The sequence below is a fragment of the Protopterus annectens genome, chromosome 1.part0 (genome assembly GCF_019279795.1).
Source record: "Protopterus annectens isolate FY-2018-M chromosome 1.part0, PAN1.0, whole genome shotgun sequence".
NCBI classification, from domain to species: Eukaryota; Metazoa; Chordata; order Ceratodontiformes; family Protopteridae; genus Protopterus; species Protopterus annectens.
The window spans coordinates 1,093,892,439-1,093,908,273 of record NC_056725.1 but is presented as its reverse complement, the minus strand read 5'-3'; the positions used below and the strand labels follow the sequence as shown (position 1 = coordinate 1,093,908,273).

The following is a 15,835-nucleotide window of genomic DNA, read 5'->3' as shown; positions in this document are numbered from 1 at the left end:
AAAAAACTTACCCAGGCTTGTTCCAAGGGCATTCTCCCAACTCTAGTACTCCTTGCATCATCAAGCAGTGCAAGAGACAACAGAGCAGCCTATCACTGCACATGCTTGTTGGGACTTTGAAGGGACTACAAATTTGAGGCATTAGTGCCAAGGTACATGTACTTGGATGTTTTAGCACAGCTAAACTCTCCCTGGACATTTTAATCCAAATAAACCCCATGCATCCATGCCGCACTCAAAAAAAAAAAAAATACTTCAGGCATATGTTCCCAGGTAGAGATGCCAGAATGTTTTATGCTTAAGCCCAAGTTAATCAAATCCACTTATTCCCTCAGACAAAATAAATGAGGCATCCACCCAGAGACCAGGATGCCAAATATTTTATCCCAAGTAAACCTCATTCAACACAGCCTACATCAGGAAAAAAAAATTAGGGATGGAGCCAAGGGAAGAGATGGTCTGACACTTTCTCATATAAATATCAACCTCCCCAGCCTCCCACCTTAAGATATGTGGCCTTATATACAATGTCCACTTCCATGCAAAGTGAAACTACAGATCAAATGCAAAAATAAACAAGGTACTGACATATCACAGTTGTGTACATTTTTTTTACACTGACTGAGCTGCAGTTTACTTGCCAACTGTAGTTAACCGTACTTTGCTACCAACATTAGCTAACTACTGAGACTTCATTCTACCAAAATCCTAATCCCTCATTAAAACAGGTCCCTCACAGACCAACATAAAAAGAAAATGCATTACCCCAATTTTTTTTCCTTCTCATATCAAGCTAATAAAATCAAAGACAAACATAAACCTAACTATATTTGACATTCTAACACCAAACCAAATGTATAGTATACTCTGGTGACATTCATCCAAATCCAGAACTTCAGATAAGTAAATACCCACAAATTCTTATAGTCTCAGCTATCAAAACAGTACACATAAATACAAGGAGTATGCATAGCAAACTGGACAATAGTGCATCAACCATACCACCAGGTGTTCTCTGACACATGACCAAGTGCAATCAAAATAAGGACTTTATGTGTAGAATATTTTTGGTGAATTCAGGGTGGCCATTGTCTCAATGACTACAATAAATACTTAAAGAAACAGTCATAGGTAATCAGGAGCCATGTAGCAGAAACACTGGTACGTCACTAAGAGGCAAATTACCTAAGGAACTTTAAGGTATTACTCTAATTTGTTTGGTCTTTCTTCTAATGTATTATGAGCACACGCACACAAACATCAAGAAAATAAATCTGTCAAATGGCCACAAAACTTTCCAGTTTTACAGTATTCATTCAAGATAATACAGACTTTTAACATTTAGCATTTGCTTTCACAGATACAGAATTTCTACTGGCCAAAAAGGAACACCATCTACTGCAATACAAACAGCCTCAAATAAAATTAAGGTATTTGCTTTATCTAAAGCATGTACAATGCAGATTCACACCCTATACTGACCAATTTTAGAGGAATAAATTACTGGTACAAATGCAGGTCTCAGTTGCCATTATGATAAACTGCTTCCAAGCAGCCAGTATAGAGATCAAATGTTAAATCTCCACTTGCTTACTACAGGTTTTATCATGTACGACATTACAACCACCTACTATGATGCTGTGCTCTAGACTCAGAGAACATCTGCAGTTTAAAAACAGCAGTTCTTACCATGTAGGTAACAGAAATACTCCAGGGGGAAAAAAGTGTCAAATGCTTGCTTAGCACATTCATACTATGTATTGCTTGCTCAATCTAATTCACAGCTGGGGAGCCATAGCACATCTCAGCACTTATTGAGGGAAAGGCAAAGACACTAATTCTGGACAGGATGGCAGGGTGTTTCAGGTCTTGTATACACTTACATATGTACAAACACACAGCTACCTATGAGCAATATGGAGGGTCGTTAGCTCTACAGCATGTCGCTGGTATGTGTCAAATAACAGAAGTGCCAGGCTAAACTCACAGGGCACACCAAAAACACATGCCACATTGCAGGATGCACATGCTCTCACACATACACACAGATGCTTGCACATCTGCCTACAGGCAATCTACAGATCATCAATTTACCTAATGCGGGTCATTGGGATATGTCAAGCAATCAAAATGCAAAACTAAATCTCACCTGGACACCAGGAGGACATACAGACTCCTCACAAAAGGAGTCCCAGTCACAAACTAAACATAATATCAAAACAGTATATGGCAGCAATGCAAAATTCTGTGCTGCTTTGTTGCACTTGCTTATCACAATATGAAGCAATTTTAAGCACCTGGGCAAAATGTACTCAGTGGTTAAAAGTGTTAAGTCTCATATATGAAATGGGTGTTGTACCATATAAAATCAATGAGCTGTTGCAGGGGTACTTTAGAATACTCACCCTTTTTGATAGATGCCTGAAAACCCTCAGCTCAGTTAGTTTTTTGTCTTTTTATACACATTTCATAACTGAAACCTCCAATGAAAAGAATCTTACAAGCACATAAATTGCACAGGCAAATCTCCAAGCAGGTTACCTATACTGATCAATAATGCACATGACAGGAGGAATGAGAATCTTAAAAGCTTCTTTGTTCTTTTCATTTGGTTGGGACAGAACAGCCTGATGCTGGGTTGTCTCATGGTGGAAATTAGGGCTGCAGCTAAGTAGCAATTTTCACAGAGACAGAGATCAACATAAATCGTGAAGCCATGTGATGCATCTTGCATGTGATGCATCTTGCATATGATATGCAGCACTGTTGTAAACCAATGCTGTTAAAAGTAAGGAGTATAATCTCTTCTCGGTGAGTAGACAGATGATGGCCTCACATTCATTCAGCCAACAATTCACCAGTGCCACAGGTTCCAGACTAAGTGCCATTCTCTACAGAAGAGCTCCCACGTCTTCCTTATGGGAAAAGGATCTCAGACTGCTACAGGTAACTGAACAGGAACACTGGATTAGCTAAGAAATTCAGGGCAAAAGATGACATGGAGTGGTGATAATGTGGCAGAACATAGCATTATTCCTTCCATATATGTGCAAATCAGAGTGGATAGGAAGCAAAATGAACATACAAAATTCAAAATATGGCACCAAAATAAATTCTGACAGCAAACAAATGTATGAATAACGTCACAACTAACATCATATTCCAACTCTGCTTTCCTGTAACTGCTATACATGTCATCATCATGTGGTTAAGGATACACAATGAAAGATAATAAAAACTCGGAACAAAGCAAAATTAAATAAAAGCTGTTCAAATGTTATAAAAAATATTCATCTGCTATCAGTTGAAATCTGTTGCTGTTATTTATTTCCTTCTATAACAAGCAATTTCAAATAAGGTTTTGTTCAGTCCAGATATGACAGACAGCATTTGAAGCATTACAGAGAAATCTGTCAAAGAAATTTGAAGAAATACTTCCCACTAAAAACACTGCTCTTTATTGTGAAGGAAAGCCGCAAACTGAATTCCTAGCATAATAAGAACATTCTTTTGGATTTACAAATGCTACAAAATCTCACCAAACTCTGAATAATTGCTGAGGTTGTCCTGATAGCTCATGCTGAAATAAAAGGAACACAAGATGAGTGTTTTTAATCTGTTACTGTTACCTTTGAAAGAACAGACAATGAGAACACCTTCCAAAGGCTGAAGATTGAGCACAAAATCTCCACAAGGTGGGAGTCAGCATCCAAGAATGTCTATAGTAAGTAACATCAATGTGGAGTTTAAAGGAATGATAAAATAACTAAGGCTCTTAAAATGAGCAAGATATGACTAGAAGACAAAGTCCACACAATATGGATCTATTACTCTTCTGTATCATATACTAAATGACATTCCTTCTATATGTAACAAATTAAGGGCCTTAGTGAGTATAAAACTATTCCACATCACCTGGGCAGCATTGCGGTATGCATAAAGCAGTGCATAAACTGGCAGGCACATCTATTTAAGCAAAAAGCGAAGCAGGAAGTAGGATATCAGTTTCATATTTTGCACAGATATTCTAGTTAATGCAAAATAGCTGACTGTATTTTAGCTGCAACAGAAGGGACAGACTACAATGAAAAACACAAATATTTTTAAGTGATGCTGCTTTATCTGGTCTTCCATTTTAAGTTATGAACCAGTACTGTGCACAGCACAAGTAGTCTAACAATTTTTAATCAAAACATCAGTTAAAATAAAACATTTTTCTTCAAACATCTTTACAGGCAACCTGCTCTATCCATGAGGGGAAGGTGTGTAGTTAGGCTGAATTTCAAATAGCTCTGTTAAGACAGACTTTTGTATAGCCTGCTTGCAATTCAGTCTTGGATGATTGTTTCTCTGGGGGCACTAGGCTTAATACTACCATTATTCCGTCAGCTCCCCCTCCCTAGGGCATCAATTCCTTTATATATTAGGTGCAGCTGTCCCATCACACAGGGCATTGCAGAAAATCACACTCCGATACTAAACCAACACACACAGAATGATACACTGGAGTGACATTCAAATAAATTCACAAGATGATACAAGTGCATCTAAATAATGCAAACCGCTGTCAGCACTATCATATCAGATTATACTACTCAATGCAGTCCAAACAGTTCACCCTGCCTCAGAAATGCCATGCAGCAGTCATCATGCATTCTCAGAAGTAGAAACCGGGGCAATTTGAAGCATGGTAGGTTCTGAAAGTACTAGTGTAGGAAAGCAAGAAAATAGGTTTACATCCCTAAAATTCTTCTGTTTTGTGGCATATGCAGATGTTTATTCAAGAATCACTGCTGCAGTAGCCTAAGCTATATGGGTTATATCCTGCCAGCTGTACAGTCTTCCAAAGCCATGGGCTCCCTTCATCTGTGCAAAGGCTACTGCGTTTTATGGAACTGTCTTGAGACTGGCTGGTCTGCCAAACTGTTTACCTGACATTTTTAACTTTCACCATTTGTGATTATTTTAGACAGTGTGTCTGGAAAATAATTTGCTTATTTTGACAGACTTTGTTTTACTGGGAGGCAATTTTGTTTTGGGAGTATCACTTTGCATCTTGCTTGTGAACATTAATTTTGACAACTTACTGTCAAAGGCTCACTGTAGCTGCGCTACACAGGAATTAGGCTACTTTTACAGCAGAAGCATGGAACAGCATACCTGTCCTACTGTTCTACCTTCTCCATTCCCAAGTAAAAGGGAACTTTTGCCAACACAGTGGGCTCGATCGGTGTCTCAGCCATTGGTGGGTGACTCTGGTACCTCAGACTATTGGCTTTCTTTCCCAAATTCCCCTGCTGTAGCCACTTCAGTGACCATGGACAGGAGGGTCAGCAACATCCACAGCAGCTGTGTCTTTGACAGGCATGGGAGAGGCACTTTTGTTGGTCTCCAAGATGGAGCAGGGAGTACATCCCAGCGTATCCAGGCTAACAGACCTGGTCCCTGGTGTGAGTATTCTTCTAGGGATATTCCTAGAAAACAGAGACATAAAAGGTTAAACATTTATCTTCTGTGGACTGTTTGTTTTTCTGTAGATAAGAGTTTGCTGCCTTACCTTAAAGTTTACTGCAGACATTAAAACAACTGAAAGGTGAGTAGAATTTTTGTAGGAAAATGTTAACCAGTTTCTGAGGATACCCTTTCTGATAACAGGAAAGGTATTGGGAAAGGCCATCTTCTAATTTTTCTGCTCAAGTACAGGATTCTGACTGTGAAGCGAGTTTCCTCCAAGTCTCTTATGAAAGAACGATCATTCTCTGAAGCTATTTCAAGAATGAATAATAGGTTTGTGTTGTTGTTTTTCTTTCGGCTTTTCCCAGTTAGGGGTCGCCACAGTGGAACTCCGGTTCACTAATGACTGGCAGTCAATTTTTATGGTGCAGAGGTGCCAGCCTGATGCCCAACCTTCAACGACGGCACGGCCATTCACGCATGTCTTTCGAATGCCACAACCATGGGGAAGACATGCAGACTCCACATAGAAGGTGCTCCAGCTGAGAATCGAAAGGGAGAACCTCTTGCTGTGAGGTGACAATGCTACCACTGCACCACCGCGGAATAACAGGTTTGTGTAAACTACCTAATATTCCAGTTCCCTTGAAGAAAAAATAATTTATTATAAGCTGAAATTCCAAAGCCTGATACTATTCCTCCTCGTTTACCAGTTTTGGAGGATGTTTACTGCTTGTAGTATATGGCTGACAGTCAACCTGCAACTCCAAAAAATGCAGACAGACTTTAAGTTCCTTAGTCTTAAAAATATTTGCTTTCTCCTCCTGGATCTGATCATGCAGCTATTTATGTGCCAAATCCTGCTGCAATGCAAAATGCAGTTAATGCCAACCCCTCTTCCTCTGATAAGGATGGGAAAGTTTTTGGCAGATTTACAAAGAAAATGTATTTTTCTGCCACTGTAGACTTTAGAATTCTAAATCATCAGGTTCATGTTAAAAACTTTTTGTTGGCTTCTTTGGACATTATGAGGAGCACCACTGCCAATTTTTCCTCATCAGAAAGCAAGTCCTCTCAGAGTTCTTTGACCTAACTAAACATTCTTTAAAATGTTCTTTTGCCTATGCTGACTTTGTGTACAGGACAGCAACATCTGCTTTTATTAGACAGTTTGTTTGGATGCATACACACAAGTTCTCGAGATGTTAAGGCTCCTTTTGATAAGGAGGTTTTGTTTGGTCGGTCTGCTACTCCAGACAGTGCACAAACAGTTTGATGAAAGAAGGAAACATACTAGGGGTTACTCAGAATTTCATCCCTCAGTCTCTAAGTTTGTTAAAATCTTCAATACAAACTCAGGTGCCTTTTACAAAACGTACAATAAACCATCTTAAGTTTAATGACCAGGCATACAAGAAAAAATAGTGGGAAGGTTAAAAGAAGAAAAAGGGAACACTCCATAAAAATGGGCAGTGTAGCAACATGGAATGATTATTGCAGCACGGCCCACCCCAAACAACTCTCCTGCCTTAAACCTATCCCACAGCCTAGCTGTTACTATTTGACATCAGATTGTTAAAGGCAAATGGGTTGCAAGAGTTTTTCACGAGGGTTACAGAAGGCATTGGGAAATCCTCCCTCCTTTCCAAGGGATTTGTCACCTTCTTTCATCTCCCACATCAGACTTGTTTCTTTCAGTCATCAACCAAATGCTTTCTCTGCGAGTCATACAACCAGTTCCTCAACATCAGTGTGGAAAATGTTTTTAATTCAAGAATTTTTCTGGTGCCAAACAAAGATCCCTCTTTGAGGCCAGTTATGGACATTTCCTTTTTCAGTCTGTATGGGAAAATTCCAAAGTTTAAAATTTTGTCCCTACAAGCTTTGTTGCCTCTCATTTTTCCAGAACTTTTTTTTTTTTTTCGGTAACTCTAGACTTGAGGAATGTTTATTACAGTTGTATTGCAATAGATTTCAGAAGTTTAAGGTTTTGCGTGTCTGGGTTACACTACCAGGTCTCTACCTTATCCATTAGGTTATCGACTGCATCAAGGGTGTTCACAAAGCACTAGCTACTGTGATATCCCATGGAGGACAGTAGGGTATTCACATCTTTCTTCAAGAAAAAACAAACATGAAAAGTTACCTTCATTTGCAGACGATATTGTGTACCTGATAAAACTGGAAAAAGGCCAGTTTTACCTTTTTGGGGATATAAATTGCAGGGAAAAAAAACAAAGGCTATAGCCGTAAATTACGTGCCCATACATGAACTGGTACAGCAATGCAATACCCATTATGGAACACGTTAAAATGAAATATTTAAGAGCAATGGATTTAAAAAGGACTCTTATGTTTAGTCTTTCCCACATATCCTTAGCTAACAAAAGACAATAAGGACTGATAAACTGGAAGCTCTTGTTTATGGATATGGATAACAAGATGCAAGGAGCAAAAATATTTGTAGTCCCTTTAGTTTTATATACAGGTCAGGCATATATATTTTTTTAATCAGGGGGAAGTTGTAGACAGCATTAATAAAGAGTTGAAGGATTTTATCTGGGAGGGGATGAGGGCAAGGGGCAAGCGGGGTAAGTCATTCCTTCCATAGAACAAGGAATATCTGATTTCAAGAGGTATTTTAGAGCTACACAGTTAAGGCTCATGTGTGTAACACAAGCAAATAGCTACAATTTAAAGTGGAAAGGGATGACGACGAAAAGCAGGGGGGTAATTAAAGAAAATGGGATTTTGGATGCAGATCTTTAGGAATATAATATTCTAGAAGGCTATTATTATTCTTAAAGTAGCAGAAAGTAATCCAAGAACTACACCAATGCGATAATGGAGAAAGATTCTGTAGGGAGATGACTGCAATTAGGGATATAGAGAATAAGCAAGAGGGGACTGGAATTTAATGGAGAAAAATGAGAAGGAACCAAGGTATTGGGAGCAAAAAAACTATACAGGGAAAGGTAATAGAATGGGAACAGGCAAAGAAAATATTTGTATAGCAGGCTGGAGACCGTCTTTCCTATCAGGGACAGATAGAGTATAGGTAAAAACAAAGGGATAGAGGAATTCTAAGTAAAAAACCTGCTCTGGTAAAGTTTTAGCTGAATCTAAAACAGAAGCCGCTGTTACAACAGGGATAATTAGCAGGGCAAAAAAAATATTCCATGACAACTACAGGAATCAGAGTTTAGAAAAGACTAGGAAGAGGAGGGAGGCCAATTGGATAAGCAATTCACAAGAAACCATAGGAGAAAAATATATTTAACCCCCAAACATGTAACAAAGTCTAGAAGACTTGGGATTTTTGCATGGAAGTGTTGTCATTTATACACCCCCAACAGAATCCAAAAATTATTTTTCCTCGGGTAGATGGTAAATGCTTAAGATGTGATGGGGAAGAAAGACGCAACTGGAACCATATACTTTGGGACTGTAATAAGAGACTTTACAACTTTAATGCAGAGTACTTTGTTAGAAATATTGGGTGAGCAATTGGGTGTAACTACGGAATTTTTTTTTTTTTTTTTTTTTTTTTTTTTTTTTTTTTTGAGATGGGACACAGGATCTCAGTTGCCTAGACTTGCTAAGACCTTAAGTCTAATTCTGACAAAAACACAATTTCTAGAAAATGGAAATCAAAGTCCAGACCAACTGTACTTGAATGACTGGATATTCTAACAGAGATAAATTGGATCTGGAAACATTAAAAAAGGGTAGGAGCAAATTAAATATAAATAAATGGAAAACATGGGAACAATGTATGCAGAATAATTTGCTGGAGAAAGAGTGAGGTTTAAGGGAAGACCAGAATTCAGCAATGTATGTAATGTTGGACTGATGATAGTTAAATCACTTCTATTTCTGTAGCAGTCAGTTGTGTCTTTTCCTCATGGCCAGTAACTTCAACCTACATACTGGGCTTTACTTTTACAATAACAAGGTATTTTATATCTATATCTACTGCTGAACCCGCTAACTACAACATTCTACTTTCCATTTCAACTTGCAAAAGCCATGTGAAGTAGCAAATGCAAGTTAACCCTACTATACATCTTTATTATTAAATGGTAACCAAGCCTGCAGTCCCAATTAAATTGCTGGTTACCAAGGCTTACATCTTCTTCTAAGTTAATTGTTGGTAAAAGCAACTATGTGATGGGCCCCTACTCCGGGCCAGCAATCAAGGAGACTCAATCCTCACCATTGACTCTTGTGAGGGACAGTCACTAACAGCAAAGATGGATTCACAATATTTTTAGAAACAGCTCGCTGCACCAAGCACAATTTCCCATAAGAACACATATGGAGCATGCTCCAGATCTGGAGCTGGACTCTCCTCTCTCCAGACCCAAAAAACTCCACACTGACCACTTTGGAGCTCTGTGCCCCTTCCCAGAAGCTGACACACACTTTGATATTTCACTTTCACACACACCCGGGAAAAGTTGGCACAGATTAACTAGCTTTGCTCCTTTCTGTCCACACTCTGATATAATCACGCTGCCACCAGTCAGCTACCCTAAGACATTTATAAAGGGTACCCAATTATACTGTGTAAAATTAATACTAATGCAAATGGCAGAGTGGGATCAAAGCAGCAAGGCTTTCAAGAGTAGCCACAGTGTCACTAAAACAAGCATAAGTACTCTCAAGATGAAGTATTCTCTAAAGGACTAGTCACAAATGAAAGGTATTAAAATATTTAATGATAAATAAAACAGAAAACAGGAGAATACTGAATACAATAAACAGTTCTTCAACCACAGTGATATAAAAAAATACAGGTGGATAGTTTCTCACAGATGCAGAAAATACTAAACCATTCTTACTAAATGTCCCTGACTAAAGAATCTCTGTTCCCAGACTTCTTACTAAAAAGCAATGCAAGCTGATGTGTGCCAAGTGTCTTACCACAGGAAAAGCCAGATGTCTCTGTGTGGCTGTGTGAGATACAGTGGATATAAAAAGTGCACACACCCCTGTTAAAATGTCAGGTTTTTGTGATATAAAAAAATGAGACCATGATAAATAATTTCAAAACTTTTCACACCTTTAATGTGACCTATAACCTGCACAATTCAATTGAAAAACAAACAAATCTATTAGGGAAAAATATAAAAAATAAAAAACGTACAACACGCTAGTTGCAAAAGTGTGCACACCCTTAAACAAACACTTTGTTGTGTGTGCACACCCTTGAACTAATACTTTGTTGAAGCACCTTTTGATTTAATTACAGCGCTCAGTATTCTTGGGTACACACCTGCCATAAATTACAGAGACTCTGATTAAACCCAAATAAAGTTCAGCTGTCCTGGTAGGATTTTCCTGACATTTACTCAGTTGCCTGCTACAGCAAAAGCCATGGTTCGCTGAGAGCTTACAAAGCATCAAGGGGATCTCATTGTTGAAAGGTATCAGGAAGAGGGTACTAAAATATTTCCATAGCATTGGATATACCATGGAACACAGTGAAGACAGTTCATCAAAAAGTGGAGAAAATATGGGACAACAGTGACGTTGCAAAGAACTGGACGTCCCTCCAAAAATGATGAAAAGACCAGAGGACAACTCTAGAGCAACACTGAAGGAGATGCAGGAATTTCTGGCAAGTACTGGTTTCGTACTGCAGGTGACAACAATCTCCCATATTCTCCATGTCTGGACTATGGGGTAGGGTTGTAAAACAGAAGCCTTTTCTTACCAGAAAAACATCCATGCCTAGCTAAAATTTGAAAATACATAGGTTCACAGGTGTGTACTACGCTAATGGCCCTGGAGTCTTTATAAGCCTAGCCCATAGGATTACCCTGGCATCGTGCCACCTGACCTTAGTTCCCAGTGCCTCTGCAGAGTAATGCCACTGAAGTGATCCCCGGGGTGAATTTTCCATCCACTCATCTACATTTCTCTTGAATAGGGCCAGTGAGGTGATCCGTTTGACATGTATGGGAAGTCTAGTCCATAGCATGTGCAGTCTCTGGGTTATGAACCTGTCCCTCCAGCATGTTCTGCTGATTGTGGTAATGAGGTAGAAGGTCTCTGGACTGTGTGGTGTGGAAGGATTTCTTTAAATGTAGCATTTCTAACAGAGCTGGGATCAGACTTGGCTTTGTAAGTCAAGCACAGATCGCCTCTAAGTAGGCGATATGAGACAGAGAATAGTTGGAGTTTTCTTGGAGTCTGTCCATATAGGACAAGTATTTAAGGCCTAGGATTCTCTGAGGTACTTTTGCGGCCTCTCCAGTTGTTGCAGGTGTCTAGTGAGGTACATGCCAAATGGGGCATTGTACTTGACTGGCCTAATGAGGGAAGAGTAGAGGGAGACAAAGACCTCTTTCTTCCTGGATGCAAAATCCTTAGCAATAAGATGGCCACATAGGACTTTCTGACCGCAGTGGCAATGTGGTGGTCAAGAGAGGTTGCTGTCAACCTGTGTTCCCAGATCACTTAATGCCTTCTGTGTTCAGTGGACTACCATTGATGTGGTAATTCATGGGAACCGTTTTTTTCCCAAAGGGGATGACGACACATTTTGGCATTGAGCTTAAGGCCATGGTTCTGACACCAGTCGTTGGTCTCAGTGAGGCTTTTCTGTAGGATGTCAACATCACTTGGGGAGTTAATAATAGCTTCCAAAAGCATGTGGGAAAATGTGCTATGTCTGATGAGACCAAGGATGAACTTTCTGACCAAAATTCCAAAAGGGATGTTTGGCACTAAAACAACACTTCACATCACCAAAAGAACACCATCACCACAGTGAAGCATGCTGGTGGCAGTATCACACACTTTGGGGGTTGCTTTTCTTCAGCTGGAACTGGGGCTTTAGTCAAGGTGGAGGGAATTATGAACAGTTCCAAATACCAGTCACTATCGGCCCAAAATCTTAAGGAGTATGCTAGAAAGCTTAAAATGAAGAGAAATTTCACCTTTCAACACGACAATGACCCCAAACATTCATCCAAATCAACAAAAGAATGGCTTCACAGGAAGAAAATTAAAGTTTTGGAATGGCCCAGCCAGAGTCCAGATCTAAATCCAATAGAAAATCTGTGGGGTGACCTGAAGAGGGCTGTGCACAAGAGATGCCCTTGCATTCTGACAGATTTGGAGCACTTTTGCAAGGAAGAATGGGCAAATATTGCCAAGTCAAGATGTGCCACGCTGAAAGACTCCTACCCAAGAAGGCTGAATACTGTAATTAAAATCAAAAGGTGCTTCAACAGAGTATTACTTTAAGGGTGTGCACACTTAAGCAACCAGCATATTGTACATTTTTTTTATTTTTATATATTTTTACTCCTAACTGATGTTTGTTTTTCAATTCAATTGTACAGGTTATAGGTCACATTAAAGGTGGGAACATTTTTGAAATGATTTATTGTGGTCTCATTTTTCATCACAAAAAATGGCATTTTAACAGGGGTGTGTACACTTTTTACATCCACTGTATATATCCTGTCTAAAATCTTTCCAGTCAGGTTCCAAAGTGCTGCTGCAAGAGTTTAAAAGAAACCAGATGCTGGTTACAGGATGACATCACCTCTGGTCATCTGACTCTGGTACAATATGCACACAGAGCTTTGCTAAGATCTGTGGCAGCATATGAAAGCTACAACTCACTTTCAAACTTTCCACCCTTCCAGGGTTCTCTGGTAAACATACACATTTGAATCAATCACAATAATACAACCTAATATACATGTATACATTTTTTCTTTCCAGCAGGACCTACTGTTGATGCATTTTAACACAAGAAAGTTTATAAATCTATTTTTAACTCAAACTTCAGTACAAATCAATGCGAGTCAAATAACATACAATTATTTACAAAACTCCAGCTAGCTATGCTGGCATATGTTCACATGTACTGCACTACTCTTGACGGCACTACCTCATAACATCACATCTCTCTCCTCTTTGAAAGCTCAAGCTAGTTTTTCAAGTGACCCTAGAAAAACATTGCTTGAGAGTAATGGGCCTGCCTAGGAACACCTTAACCTATACCCAGTCTTGACACCCCAACCTGCATTAGCACTGCTGACCCCACTATGGTGCTGCACTGTCATGTCATATGCCTGCAAACCCCAGGCTCCAACTTAACTTGGCATTTTGCTGGCTGGCACAATGTAGCCATGTTAAGGGATTGTGGTTTGTAAACAGAGTGAATTTCCTTCCATACACATAGGGTTGAAGTTCGAGCGGTGCTCATACTATGGCTAGACATTATTCTTCTACAGCTGCATAACATTCCTCCCTGGGTTGGAGTCTATTGCTGAGATATACGAAACTGGGTGCTCTTCTCCCTCCGAGGAAACCTGGCTGCATACAGTCCCCCACCCCATGGTTCAAAGCATCCATCTGCACAACAAATGCTTTGCTGTAATCTGGACTGGCTAACACAGGGGGTCCTCGAAAAGTCCCTTTAAGCTTTTGGAATGCCTGGTCGCAGGCTAGTGTCCACAGTACTCCATCTGGCCTGTTTTTCCTAGTTAGGTCTGTAATCACCAGATCCCCTTCAGACTCTTCCTTCCATTCACTGCAAATACTCAGCACCAGGGCCTCCCTATCATGGTAAGGCTTCATCACGTTAACATGGTACAATCTGTGCTCCTGCCTCCCACCTAGCAGGTTTACCATGTAATTAACATCACTGACCTTCTTTGCCACTTCGAAGGGTCCCCTCCAAGCTGCTGCAGCTTGTATCCTACAGGAATGAGCACCATAACAGTCCCACAACATACTCAAGCATTCCTGTCATACCAGAGCTTTTTCTGCTGTTGGGCTCCTGCCAGGTTCTCCTGGGTCAAGCTCATGTGCTCCCCAAGCCTTGTCCTGATGTTTAGGACATATGCCACAAAAGACTCCTTGTGGGATTCACACTCACCCTCACACTCATAATGAATCAAATCTGAAGGCCCCCTCACCCTATGCCCATACAGCAATTGAAAGGGTTAAAAACTTGTGGATTCCTGGGGTACCTCTCTGTATGCAAACAGCTATTTGTCACTCTCTCAAACTGGTCTGCAAATGCCCATAGCATGGTCTTTAGTGTAGAGTTTAACCTCTCTACAAGACCATTAGTCTGGGGGTGGTAGGGGGTAGTTTTTAGGTGCTTCACCACACAGTGTTTCTACAGACAAGCTGGCAGGTCTGACATGAAATTGGCACCTCTGTCAGTCAGTATTTCTCATAGGAAAAGTACTCTGCTGAAAATCTTTAACAAAGCATTTGCCATTTTCTTTGACTTAACAGAGAACAGAGCCACTGCCTCGGGGTACCGAGTATCATAATCTACCACCACCAGGATATACTTCTTCCCTGTGGAACTTAGGGTACTCAGAGGCCACACAATATCCATAGCTACTCCCTGAAAGGTCTCTTTAATTACAGGCAAAGGTATCAAAAGAGCTTAGATGTGGTCTCCTGCCTTGCCTACCTTTTGGCACTGTTCCAAGATCCTGCAGTACCCAATTACATCCCTTGTAATCCCAGGCCAATAAATGCTCTGCCTAATACATCTCTTGGTATGCTTTATACCCATATGAACTTTAAAAAGAACATCATAGGCTATGGCTATAAGTGCCAGATGGTAGGATCTGGGCACTACCAAATACTGCACTGCCGCACTCTCTGGCCCTCCCGCAGGGGTCCACTCTCTATACATTAACCCTTTGTTCCAGTATACAGACTTCCTTTCACTTGAGTATCCAGTACCTCCTTAGCCACCTCCCTCAAGCCTCAATGTAGGGTCCGAAAGCACAGTTTGTCTTAAATTCTACTTGTGAGACCCTTCCCAGCTCCCTTTCCACTGGACGCCCAGTCTCTGCTGACAGAGATGCCTCACTGTCAGCCTGGGTAATACCACTCACCTGTGCCCCTGTCCACTGGAAAATCAGTACCTACCATTTGTGGCTCACTTTCAGGCTCATTGTTACAGGGTAACTTCTTGAAATAGCCACCTCAACAGTCCCAGCTTCTGATGTGGGGTCTATTTGGGTCTCCCCCAGGCTACCTGACCCACATGCCTGTCTCCAAGCCTAACTGCATGCACACAAGGTACTGCATTATCAGAATTATTCCCTATAAAGACATCTGCAGGGATATACTCAAACACACCTACCTGCTTGCTTCCTTTTCCATCCTCCAAGTAAAGGTAAACCCTGGCCAAAGGTATATGGAATCTGGTCCCTCCTAAAGCTCTGACTGGAGTGGACTGCCCAAGCAATTACTGCTCCTCTTTAACCACGGCAAGCTTCACAATGGTTATGTCAGAGGCCCCCCCGGGGCTCTCCTTTTAACAAAATTGGCCCTGGTCTTTTTCCCTTTTTTTTCCCCCTTTTGTTCCTCAACTTGCCCCTTT

General features: G+C 40.4%; 1 protein-coding gene across 1 annotated transcript in view; it reads right to left on the bottom strand.

The window, feature by feature from the left end:
• ASCC3 (activating signal cointegrator 1 complex subunit 3) overlaps positions 1-15,835 on the bottom strand; it is a 4,485,173-nt gene that overhangs the window by 2,870,420 nt on the left and 1,598,918 nt on the right. The gene's annotated exons all lie outside the window — the stretch shown is intronic.